The 13,696-nt window shown below is 37.3% G+C and overlaps 1 protein-coding gene and 1 long non-coding RNA gene across 2 annotated transcripts in view; one reads left to right on the top strand and one right to left on the bottom strand.

Annotated features, from left to right (window-relative positions):
- ASXL3 (ASXL transcriptional regulator 3) overlaps positions 1–13,696 on the top strand; it is a 161,012-nt gene that overhangs the window by 128,194 nt on the left and 19,122 nt on the right.
- On the bottom strand, positions 1,075–8,412 carry LOC120587097 (uncharacterized). The gene is made up of 3 exons (XR_005648868.1): positions 8,260–8,412; positions 1,620–1,729; positions 1,075–1,165 (listed from the first exon to the last, which is right to left on the bottom strand). It is a non-coding gene; the product is annotated as an uncharacterized LOC120587097 (long non-coding RNA).

The raw sequence follows: 13,696 nt of genomic DNA, 5'->3' as shown, positions 1-13,696 counted from the left end.
GGATTTTCTTCTAGATGCTTGGTGTCAGTGTGATTTAGGTGGCATGTTTGGCATTTTGTTATGAAAATTTAAAGGTTGATTTAGAGTCTTATCTTTATGAAAATCTACCCTATAGTGTGCTATAATTTGAACTGGTGGCTCGTTATTTGTATTACATTCAACTTTTTTCATGGTCTTTGGCTTTCTTTGCAAATGGAATTTCCTTCTCCAATAAACTGCACACTTTCCTCAAAGTAGAAAATGTTTAAAAGGTTACTCAGTATAATACTTTCTAGTTGTATTTATTTGGCCTTGCTCAGATTGTGAGAAATAGAGATCTGCTAGCGGGGGAAGCGGGGGGTGGGGGTTGGGGGGAGACTTAAAGTAATCACGAGAGTTTAACATGCATTGACCTCTCTGTTCTTTTGTTATATGGTTCAGGGATATCTTTGTTCTTCTCAAGATATCTTTTATGGTATCTCAGACTTTATCTCTTTCCTTGAAATAGGGAGGAGGTGATTAATTGATTATTTTAAGTCATAGCATGTTGCTCTGTGACAGCTTTGTCTCTGGCACTGATCTCTGGGCCAGCCAGCTATGGCCTGTGTAGTAGGACTGATTTTGCTCAAGGCTAAAGGGCTGATTTCTTTGAAGGGGATAGCAGAGCTCAGGTGACCAGCCAGCACTAAGGCAGCAAAGCCTATCCAGTACACTAGACTCTTTCCAGCTCTGATACCTAGTTTCAAAGCAGATAATCTCTTCCAAATGTTGCTTCTTAGATATCATGATATCTGGTGATGCGTTCAGTGATGTAAACTTAAGAGGACATACTTGAGAATTCTAGGATTTAAAAGATCACAAACAAAGCACTCAATAAATGATGGTTAGTATTATTATAAATTAATCTTTTAAAATTTCACTCCTCATATGTAGTCTTTTGGAATTTCACTTCTCACTAAGTAGTATATTGGATTGTTTCCATTTATTATTTATAATTCATGTAACAGCTTTATAGGCATATTTGCTTTTCCCATTTAAACAATGAGACAAACAGAGACTCAAAACTGTTACAAAATCAGATCATCTTCAGACAGCTATGAAAATGCAGAGCTTGATCAGCAGCCCAGTTTCTTCAACTTTAAATCCAGTCCTCTTTCCACTGTGACATGCTGGGTTGCTTACTTACCTATGGAGAAAATCAGAACATGTCTTGAACTTATCAGAAGTTGTTTATTTTTTAATTTCTTAAAAGATATTAGAGGAACCAGGATATATATAAAATTTAAATCTTACCGGAATATTCCTTCATTTTCTGGTTTGCACAAAATGGATTGATTTAATTTGAAAATATACAGTGTTCATACTTTGGAATGTTACATAACTGTGGTATTGATAACCCCTAACTGAAAGCTAAAATCTGTTGTCTGCTTTTCTTTCTTTTTGTTACATCCAAGCCAATAACTACAAGTAGCTTCTGCTATCTGTATGCTCCTTATAAAATTAGTTGTTTATACACCCTAACAAAAGTATCTTTTGGGGTACCATCATCTAAAGACTAGATGAGGTAACATAGATATATCAAATATTGATACAGCTAAACTTCAACAAAAGTAGTCCATTTAACAATATTTATTAAGTACCTCCTCTGTCACAGGATGCAAATTTCAGCCCTCGTGGACATCGTAGTCTGCTCTTTCTTCATGATCCATCTTCTTTGACAATATTGCTTGGAATCCTGTGTTCTCTCTTCCTATTCCCCAGAAACAGATATACAAATACATAAACAAAAGTATACCTGTCAACAGATAATCTTCGCTCTCCCTCGTTCAACTGATAAAGAAGAAGCAATCAAATGTGTTTTTCACCTCCCCTATATTAGTCTTCTGTGCTATGTAATAAATTACCACAAATTTAGAGGCTTAAAATAGCACATATTTCTTATTTCACAGTTCCATGGGTTAAAGAGGCTGGGCACAGCTTAGGTGATTTATTCAGATCTTATCAGGCTGAAATCAAGTCTTGGTTAGCTTCATTCTCATGGGAGCTTCAGATCCTCTTCCAAACTCATTCAGATTGCTGGCAGAATTCCCTTCCTTATAGCTGTAGGGCTAATACCCTCATCTCTGAGAGGCCACTTCTCAACAGAGGCGATTCACAACATGATTTTTTGCTTCTACAAGGCCAGCAGGAGAGTGTTTCTGCCTGCTTTGGTTAGGATGGAGTCTCACATAACATAACGTAATGTAATCAAGAGTGACAGCTCATCACCTTTCCCATTTTCAGTTGGCTAGGTTCTTCCTAGGTTCTTCAGGTCCCAGGTTCTTCCCACAGTGAAGGGGAGGGCACTGTATGAAGGTGTGGCTCATTGGGGTACCCTAGGGTATGTCTGTCATACCTGTTACCAAATAATTGTTATTATTATAGCTAAACTTCTTGAGATCTTTCCTTAAACCAGCATTATACAGGGCATTTTACATGGAGTTATTGATTTAATCCTCACAAAAACTCTATGAAGTAGTTTGTTATTCTTAGGTTACAAATGATGAAACTGAAGTATGGAGATCTGGCTCCTTCTCAGCTAAGACTATTCAGTTTTTAAAAAAGTTAAAAGACACAAGCAACAACAAATCTTGGTGCCACATATTTCTTCAGCTACCACACTCTTACTCCGTTTCCCTTCCTAACAAGCTTCTTTACCTCCCTTTTCAGTTTTGGTGGATTCTTCTTTATTCACCCCAGAGCTTACTCCTCCCTAATCTTGAACCTACATCTCTGCCTAGAAATTAATACTCAGATTATTCTCCCTGCACATGCATAGACTGTTCTCACATTGTTCTTGTTACTTTTCTTTCAGGGGCCTTAACACAATTTGTCATTACAACTTTATAGGACAGGGATCATATCTTTTTTGTTCATTGTTATATCCCCAGCACCTAGCGTATAAAGGTTTTAAGTAGAAGAATGAGTAATTGCATATTAATTAAAAGAAGCTCCATGATTTAATGGAAAAGGCATCATTTTGGGGGGTTAAATCTTGCTTCCTTACCTACCTTTATGATTGTAGGTACTAAATTAATTACAGTTATTATTATATTTTACATTATAGCTATCGTTGAACAATTAAGTGGATTTGGGACCACTGTGTAACTGGGGAGAGGAGAAAAGAGGTGTAGACACAGATATTGACAGACTACAAAGTGAGGAAGTAAAGGCTACTACGTACCCAGGCCTAGAGTTTCTTATAGCATCTTTTCTTTCTCTGGGCACTTACACTATTACAGTGGACATTATCCTCTTCTCTTCTATCCTAGATACTAAGCTCTTGTGGCTGCAGAAGCTGTCTGTCCATTTCACAGTCCGTGGAACATAGGAGATGCTTATGAAATGTTTGTTAAAGAAACGAGTGACTAATAGATAGTCACTTAAACACAGCTGTTCAGTGTATTATAAGTAGAAACAGTGATTCATTGATTCCCACTACATTATAACATAATGTTATTTTATCTATACAAGAACATGAGCTTGATTTTCACTAAATAAAGCGTTAGTATTCTTTTTCATGGTTGGGCACATTGGAAGTTTGCTTTTTCATTTTCTTCCCACGTAGGGAACATTGATTAAAATGCAATTATAAGATAGATTATCTTTTAAGACATACACACATTTGTCATATTTGCTAAAATTGATTCAAATTTTATTTATATACATTCGAGCAAAAAAAAATCAGTTCTTATCAAGGCCTATCAAATTGTCCCAATATGTGGCCAGGCATTGTCCACAAAGTTTAATGGAAAGATGAACCATAAATATCAAAACATACTTCTTTAATTTTGAAAAGTTGATTAAAGCTTGATCTGTCAGTGACTTTACTTTTATCTTTAGATGTCTTTATTTCATTATTCTCCTATTTCACTGCAGGCTACACCCCTTCTGAGCAGGTCTGCTAAAGCATTAGAGACATTATAGCACTTCAAATAGAGATTCTTCCCTTTGAAATTTAAAAGAAAGATGATTCTTAGAAAAGGTGGCACAATGTGAAAGTATAGAATAATGTCATTAGAGAATGATTTTTGCTTTAATATCATATGGAGGTTAAGGAAAATCCCACATGTAAGTATAGTAATTGAAATTCAATAATTGAAACCTTTTAAGAATCAATATCAAAATTCTTTTTTTCACATGTTTCTAATATACATCCCTCAAATATGGTTTTCCCAATTGTAGATGCTGAAATTCATAGCAGCAATTACAAGAAAATCTTTTTCTCTTATTACTACAGAATTCCTTTATCCCATTAATTGGGGCCAGAGAAATTGCTTGCTAATGGGTCTCGCTCTAGGGGATGGCCTTCCAGCCTGTAATTGAGCATCTCCTTGGCAGACTTGTAGGCTTGGCAGGTTGTGTGGTGGGATGGAGCATGTTTCTCCCAGGAGGTTCAAGAGATGCCATTCCAAGAGGGACCATTATTTAGCCAAGTAGTTGGATTATTTACAAATTGTGTTTGTAGAGAAAGAAGAAAACTTTATATGTGTGTGTGTATACACGTACACACATATGTATATACATGTATAGATATAAGTATGGATATGTTGCTATATACATACATACAGATATGTTTATGTGCATTTTTTAATGGAACTGGATAATCAGTTCCCACAAGACTAGTTATTATTATGCCATTTTATAATTTTGATTTTCAAAACCTTTTGCAATTTATATACTCGAAAATCACACAAGTGTTGCTGTGTACTTTTCCTGTTCACTCCTCTGCCTCTAGAACATTATTCTAGTGAACAGTTACACCTGGCATTGTCCTGCATGTGGTGGAGCTTCTGTCTCCCTAATCCTTCCATGCTGAACTTCATTCCTTATTGATTTCTGCCCTACTGTGATTCACAAAGCAGCAAGTAGTAGGAAAAAGCACTCAGAAGAGAGGCTTTATTATAAAAGCAACTTTAAAGCCCTGTGATAACGGTGATAACACTAAACAACCTTCCACTTTTCCATCTAAATGTTTACTTTTTTGGTAATATTTTCTCTCTGAGATGTCCCTTATGTTCACATTAGCTTAATTCCATGCATATTTTTTTTAATAAGGGGTGGGGGAAGGATGGAAATGGTGTTTTTTTCCTTTAACCTCCATATAATTCCAAATAGTCTTGGTGATAACTTTATAATGAAAATCTCTAATTTCTTAAAAGTTGTTATATGTACTTATATTTTGAAATAATTTTTTTAAAAAGAATGTCAGGTAATTGTTTTAAGAAATGGGCTTTGAAACAGGTTGTCTCGGCTTGTAGATAAAAAAGTTAATTACATCATCCTTTGCAAGTTTTCACTATTTTATTAATTTATTTTGAATATTTGATTCTTGCAACGTACTGAAAATTATCCCACATCCAGAGATTTTTGTTCATTTGTTCAACGGAGATTTAGTATCTAGCATGTGCAAATCATTGTGCTAGGTTTATCTCATTTGACTGCTGCTGACAGTGATTACTTTCACAACTCTTTCTTTTTAAATTTTATTTTATTAGTTTCAAGTATACAGTACATTGGTTAGACATTTATGTAGTTTATAAAACAATCCCCCTGATTGCTCTTTCTCTCCTCTGGCTCTCCACCCAGCCATTACATTAATGCTGACTGCATTCCCTATGCTGTCCTCCCCATCCCCGTGACCATCTATCAACTACTAATTTGTACTTCTTTAACCCTTCACCCCATTCTCCCAGTCTCCCAACCCTCCTCCACTCTGGCCGCCACCAGATTGTCCTCTATATTTGTGAGTCTGCTTTTGATTAGTTTGTTATTTTTGTTCCTTAGATTCCACATATAAGTGAAATCACATGGTATTTATCTTTCTCTGACTTATTTCACTCAGCATAACCTCTAGGTCCATCCATGTCATTGCAAATGGTAGGATTTCATTTTTTTTTAATGGCTGAGTAATATTCCATTGTATTTATGGACTATAACTTCTTTATCCAATTGTCTGGTGACGGGCACTTAGGTTGCTTCTGAATCTTAATGCATCATTTCCCAAACTGTATTCTGGAGAACACTTGTTTCATGAGGTAATTATTCTCCGATAGGATTACAAGATTAAAAAGTTTGGGAAGTACTGCATGATAGATATATTCCTAAGGGTTTAAAATAAATTCTGGCAAATCAGAGAATACTTAAAGAAAACATATTTGACTTAACCATATTTAGTAAATATTTGACTACATTTATTGGATGGTAGATTCAGTTTCTTTTTAGCTAGATTACACATTAATTTTAAAATACCTATTAAAATTCATATTTTGCAAAGCACAGTTTGAGAAATATTGTCTTAATGCAGTTTTAGAAATAAGAATCAAAAAGTATTGACCAGAATGCCTTTAGCATATTGTTGGTCCTATCTCTCTCGTTGATACTATCTCTCTCAGCAGCCCTTTTTTATTTTTATGCCCAACTTTATGCTTACAAAATTACATTTTCCCTTAACGGATAAAACTTGAGCCATACCCTCAGACCAGGATATAAAGAGGTCAGTGATAATAGCTTATAGTTCATCTGCTCATTACTCTTTTGCTATTATATTAGACTCCTGGTTGGTCTTTCACTACTTAGGTTGACTTTGCTCTATTGATTGTTTTTATTGGACACAACAGCTAACATAGTATACCACACACAGTGTTGACCTGAATAATTCTACACAGCTTGATAAATGTTAGCACATACACAGTAGAGATCTTCTTGAAACACCTTCTGCGCTTGCATCTGTGATGTCTTTTGCTCTGATATTTTTCCTACCACTGATCGATTTTGCTCAGTCTTCCTAACAGGATTTATTTTTTTCTGCCTATTCCTTCTATGTTGGTGTTCCTTAGGGCTCTGTTTTAAGCCATTCTCTCTTTTGGTAAATTCTTCACATGTGTTCTCATCCATGTCCATGTTTTCAACTATACTTTCTTTGTTAATTTAATTTTCTGTGTTTCATTCTTCCTCACTGTTGAGCTCTTCTTGCCCTAGTCTCAGTTATTGATTAGACCACCTAGACTTGGATGCCTTCAAGATATCAGTATATTAGCATATCCACAGAAAAACTCATTATTTCTTTGTCCAAGACACTGCTTGCTCCAACTTGTCTTTTCTGTCCCAATGTCTGCTACTAGCATCTACCCAGTTATCCAAGCTTTATTCCTGGGAATCATTTTTGATGCCTTGATTTCATTTACCACCCACATACTTGCTTACTCAGCCCCATCAATTCTGGTTCCTGTCCCTCTCTTAAATGATACGCATCTTTACGCCACTGCCAAATCTTTTCATCATTTGTTCTTTGACCTTCTCTTGATGCTTAACTTCTCTTGATGCTTGTCTCTAGTGTTGCCTCTATCCAGGGCATCCTCTGCACTATATGCAGAATGATATATCTAAGACATATACTGAAAATTATAATCAGCACCTCAACCTTAATTAGTTCAAAACCAGACCTCCTCCTCTCTTAGCCTTCTCCATTTTAATAAATAGCAATTTCATAATTTTAATTGCCAAAGCCAAAAGTCTTGGTGTCATCCTTGCCTGCTCTTTCTCTCATCCAGTCCATCATCAAGTCCTGTTGGGCTAAACTTTCAGAATAGAATCAGAACTCAATCATTTCTCACCATGTGTACTGCTGTCACCCTAGTTCAAGCTACTATCATCTTTTTCCTGGATTTTCACAATAACTACATATTCATGTCTTTGGTAACTTTTACCTTCTAAAACTATGCTGCCCAGTACAGTAGCTGCTAGCCAACAGTGACTGTTGAACAGTAGAAATATGGCTGATCTGAATTGAGATATGTTACAAAAATACACACTAGATATTGAATTAATATACAAAGGGAATGAATATCTCATTAATAATATTTCACACATGTTGAAACAATAACATTTTTGATGGGTTGCATTATAAATAAAATATAATAGAATTAATTCCACATGTTTCTTTTTACTGTCTCAGTGATTACTAGAAAAATTAAAATCTCATATGTGGCTCACATTTATATCACTGTAGGTTGGTACTACTCTAAAGTCTTGTTCAAACACAACAATCAGAGCGATCTTTTTGAAATGTCAGATCTTTTCAGTGTTCAGGCTCAAATTCCCCAAAGGCTTTTCAGCTAGCTAACTCAGGAAAAACCAGTCTTTCCAGTGGGCTACAAGGCCCGGCACAATCCTGGCTCCTCAGCTCCTGTTCCTCTCACCAAAGTCTCTCCAGTTTTTAGGACTGCCTCACAAGCCCACCTGAGGACTTCCGTGTTCACATCCCTTCCTTCACTTAGCGCACTCTTCTCCAGGTGGCTGCCTCACCTCCTCACTTCCTTCAGGTGTCTGCTCCAATGTCTCTTACCAATAGTGAGCATCAGAAAGTCCCATCTTGAACACCCTGTCTAAAGCAGCAGTACGTTTACCCGCACTCACTCAGCAGGAACCTTTTCCTCATATTTTGGCTTCACTTTAAAATGCCTCCCCATTGTCTGTAGAATGAAGTCCAAATTGCTTACTATGTCTAGGCGTCCCATTGTTATTTAGCCACTGTCTAACTCTCCAGCACATTCCTCACTATTCCTCTAAGCTGCCTGCATGCCGTGCATTCTGAATCACTTGCAAGAAACCTAAGATAAGAAAAAGTGATAAAGAATATGTTAGAGGGTTAAAGAATTTTATTAAACATAGATATAATCTAGTACAAAATTAGCATTCAACGAACTTCAAACATTGAACGTTAAAACATTTTAACCCTTTGAATTCCACTGATATCCATCACATAAAACATGTATTAATATAATCAACACCAACGGCAAATGATTACTCACCAATACTTTAAACCTTTGTTAAAGGATCTCTATATGAATGCTTCCCTTTACCTAATATTTGTTTTCCTCTGTAGTAATTAATCTGATTAGAGTTTTTCTCCTTCTAATCCAAAAAGAAGCATAACTTATCAATAGCTTAGACACCTCATTGTAAGAAAGTGAAAGGAGTTTTCAGAATGAACATTTATATTGTGAGTAATCAGCAGAACAAGAATTTATAGTGCAGTGAAAAATAAATAAATAAACCTTCCAGAAATGTTTATCGTTCCAGCTCATTAAAATGTTATGTCTTTTGGACAGTATTTCTTAAAGGCCATAAAATTAATAGTGTATTTTAAAAGTTTTATTGGCATGTATTTCCTAAGTCTAATTTAGCTGTAGTGTTTAATTGGGCTGTCTCATACAGGCTGGAAATCTGGCAGTTAATATTATTTTTCTGTTTTAAAAGGCAAACATTTTCCTCCAGGGCTAGCTTCCATATTCTTGAATGTGTTTATTTCACACTGCCTTGCATTTTCATATGCTGAAATCTTGAGACTCTGTCAGAGCTAATCTGGAACTGGTATTTCTTTGTGTCTTGAAATTATGCTAAAATTTCAATTAATAACTAATCGTGCCCCTGGCTTGGAAGAATACATGAAACTAAAATCCTGCTTATCAGCTCCTGGGGTTAAATTTTAAGTCTTTCACTATACAAAGCAAGGACAGTACCCTAAATATTTATTGAGTACCTGTGACATCTTAGATGTTACAATGACTACAGAGGATTAAAGGCATCGTACATGTCCTTAAATGTAGAAAATTCTAACCTTTTCCTTCTATAAATGTGCTTCATTGCAAACAAGACTCTTTTACCTTTTCAAGGAACTTGCCTTCCACCTACTAGTGCTATTTAAAATCTGCGCAATATGAATACCTCTTCCTCTTTAGTCTTCCTAAGTGGAGTTGCTTTTGCTCAGTACTCTCGTTATAAGGACAAATAGAGTCAACATTCACAGAAAATTTCAGACTTCCTAGAGACATATCATTCAGATGGACTATCTTCTCCTAACCCTTATTGTCTTCGGTGGACCTCCTTGATAACAATACTTGAAGACTCTACACAAGCCCACCTTCCTTTTTCACTCGCCCCATCTCCCAGAGTCATCCTGAGCATGTTTGGTGTCTCCCGGAATACTCTTCCAATGCCTTAACTCCTCAGTCCTGAAGCCTTTCATTCCATCCAGAGTAACTCTTGAATTTGCCTTCTTTTATCACCTTTCATGGATGTATTCCATTACCATTCTAGCAATGTCTTTGTATCTGTCTTCTCTTCTCCATTCCATTTTATTCATAGCTAATAAAGTGATCTTGTTAAACACAAATATTTTTAGGAGTTTCCCATTTCTTAGAGCAGTGCTTCCTACCTTTCCCTCATCATGGCCCACATTGAAAAAGGCAATAAATATGCAGGGGAAATTGAGGGGGAAACTTGGACCCAGAGGCCACAAACCTGGGGCCTCAGGCTGATTCAAGCCCTGCCTCAGATTTATCTTATGGTTATTCACTGGGCCACCCCCATGCAGAGGATAAAGCCTAAATTCCTTAGGTCCAGTGATATAGGATTCTCTCCTGTTCCTTCCTTCCCAAAGTGGAGCCTGGCAAAAGAACTTGAATACAGGTGGCTTGGCAGGAGAAGCCAGGTACTGAGTGTAAAACACTCAGTGTAAGACAAGGAGAGGAGAACCCTCCTAGAAACCTGGGGCTCAGTTCTGCTAAGGATTCTCTGATAAAATGTGTAAAATGAGCCGCAGAATCGTCCCACAGAAGGACAATAATAGAGTGGGACCTTTTACCACAAGCCCTTGTCACCTATGAATTGTGAGTTGTCCCCAGGGTCAGTATCTTCATTTCCAGGCTGTGTCTACATGCCATCTCAAAGGCCTTCAAGCTTCCTAAAAGTCGTAGAGTTTCATTGTCTTGGATATGACAAGTGTGTTAACCTGTTTACCCCAGATTGTCTGTGCTCATACAGGCCAGATGATATGGAATGGAGCATCACAAATGTCCGGTATAGTCTGTCTCTGTACCACTCAGATCTCTTGCTTCCTGTTAAGTCCACTCTGTCTCTAACTCTAAGGAGTGGCTGGTCATGGTATGTTGGAAAGGAAAAAAAAAAAAGAACAAGACTTAATGACCAGAGGGATAGTGACCAGCTGCAGGCTCCACTACTCTCAAGACGGCATTGAGGCTATGAGTGAGGTTCAGCTCCCTTCTCTGATACCCATTTCTGACTTTCCTCATCCTTGGCTATCACTTCTGCTTATTTACCTGGCGAAAGAGCCCGGATTGTCTTCCCTGAGGAGTCTGAGTCCTTGACTGCCTTGCCCTTTCTGGCTATCATTGCTGCAATCCATGTTCACTGTTACCATCAGGCATGAAAGCACCAAGAGAAGTTCCATGAATCCCCAGCATTCCCAGCATCCTTCTTTCCACCCCTCATGGATAGTAGCAGCCCTCTTTCCTCATGATAGGTAGGCTGATCATACCACTTTCCCATAAACTCTCCTCTTTGCTCGCTGATCTACCATCTTACAAGGCACAGAGTAACCAGGTGGGGCTTTAGCTATAATGGAGCCCTTAGCATGCCCGCTAGTGGGATGATCCTCAACTGGGGAAGATTTTGCCTCTAAGGGACATTTGGTGAGGTTTGGAGACAGTTAATTGTCATATCTAGGAGAAGGTTGCTACTAGTATCTACTGGGTATAGGTCAGGGATGCTGTTAAACATCCTGCAGTGCATAAGACATGCTCCCACAGTAAAGAACTATCTGGACCTAAATGACAATAGTGCCAAGGTTGAGAAACCCTGCCCTAGTAGAAATGATTCTCCCCTGGGAACATGGACTTCTAATTCCACATAATCTAGAGCTGTGGGAACAGGAAGTATACAGTCTGCAAATGGTTCCCAGGGAATGATGGTACAAGGGTTCATTTCATTCCACCTCTCAGTTCCCAGACCTGTGTACTGTAGGTGTTGGGGACATAGCACCAAATGGCATCCATTAGTTCAGTGTATATACTGCATTCCAGAGAATAGTGTCCTAGAATTGTTCAGTCAGAAGATGAGAGCGTTAGGACATCTATTCACTCACATCTTGGGGCTGCGGTAAGACTATGAGGTGGGACACGGGCATGATGCTATACCTGTACTTTGCAGCTGTGCCGAACTTAGGTGGGTGGAAGAGATGTACAAAGACCAGAGCATCTGCTGTATGTAGAATATGTTCAGACTATAAGGGCAGGAACTACTTTTTACTGCCACTGTACTGTCAGCACACATACAGGTGCCAGGTGTATAGGTTCATATGAGTGGCTTAATAAGTATCTGTTGAATAAAGATGAAATAACTGAGTGTGTAAGCAATGAATCGATGAATGAATGAAATCATGAAATTTTCCAAGTGTATTGAATATTTTAGTGTTTCTTAGATAAAGATACTCAGGGCAAACCTTAGATGAATATTTTTTTAGATGAAACTCCGTATCTCAAATCCATGACTTCCCTATAGATGTCATGATGGCAACTGTCAGTGTATCTACAGTTGTCACAGTGGCCGTCTTTTCTGGATTTATTGACCATTTTTCAGTTTAGAGTAGTTGATATAATATTAACTTTTAGATTCAGTGTTCTCTGCACCTAAATAGTGGTTTAACTGGCACATTCATGAAGGCATTATTTGAGTTAAATTTAAAATAGGGATATTTCAGTGGGTGAAGATGGAGTGTAGAGAAGACCACAAACAAACAAAAACATGGGGATAAGAAACCTCTGAGTGTGCTTTCAGATACTAGTGACTAATTTGAGCTTAGGATATATGAAGCGTATATATGGGAGTAAGAGGAAATCTTTGAAAATATAATTGGAGCTACCGTTTCCTGGGCCTTTGAGCAGCATGCTAAAACATCCTCACACCTTCTGTGATGTTCTGCCTCTACAGTAAAGCTCGTACTCTCTGGCGGTAGAGTATATGCTTTATCTCTAAAACCTTCTGTCCAAATCCCGTAGGTCTCTCAAGGCCCTTCCCCATTTTCACTTCTGGCATCAACTTCCTCCTAAGTATTCATGTTCACATAGATATCTTCCCCTGGCTCTCATTTTTTGCACTTCTTAATTCCCACTCACCTAAAGCTTAGCATTGTCTATGTGTTTGTCTTCACTCTTCAACTACATAAAAATCCATCCAGGAGAACATTAATTCTTTCGATCTCCAATGTCAGCTAGCAGAATACATCATCACTCACATAGAGGAAGCAGTAAATAATTGGAAAGTTAAAAGCAGCCGGTTTGGTGATGGGTATCTGAATCTCTTCTAAACATGATTTTTAAAAAAATTAGTATGCTTGAGGAAAAAGGTTAGTAGCATCGAGTTGCACATATTTTAAACTCTTCTGTAATACCTGATTTTGTGTGCATCCAAAGAGGTGAGAAAAGTAGAATGAAGAGTACAGGGCTATGTATGACAGTGTTGGTGTCTTTGTTTTAATGTGTCAAACTTTTTGTTATCTAAATCTCAGCAAAGAATCCAAGTGATCAGACGGGATTCCTTTAGCTTTCACAAATTTTAGAAAATTTCATTCTAATTTGGTAGAATTTAAGGCATATTAGAATAATAAACATATAAAACTTTTTTGATTAATTTACACACATTCATTGTACTCATCACCAACAATGGGAATGCCTAATAAAAATTTCCTTTAAATTGTATCTTGTCATTATAATAGTCACTATAAACAGTGCGGTTTTCATGCTAGGAGATTTATCTCATATTAGGTTTCTTTCCTTCCTTCCTCCTACCTGAACTCTCTCTCACATACACTTCTTTT

This window comes from Pteropus medius, unplaced genomic scaffold, assembly GCF_902729225.1.
Source record: "Pteropus medius unplaced genomic scaffold, Ma_sr-lr_union100, whole genome shotgun sequence".
NCBI classification, from domain to species: domain Eukaryota; kingdom Metazoa; phylum Chordata; class Mammalia; order Chiroptera; family Pteropodidae; genus Pteropus; species Pteropus medius.
The sequence above is the reverse complement of the archived record's forward strand: the minus strand, read 5'-3'. Positions and strand labels throughout refer to the sequence as shown.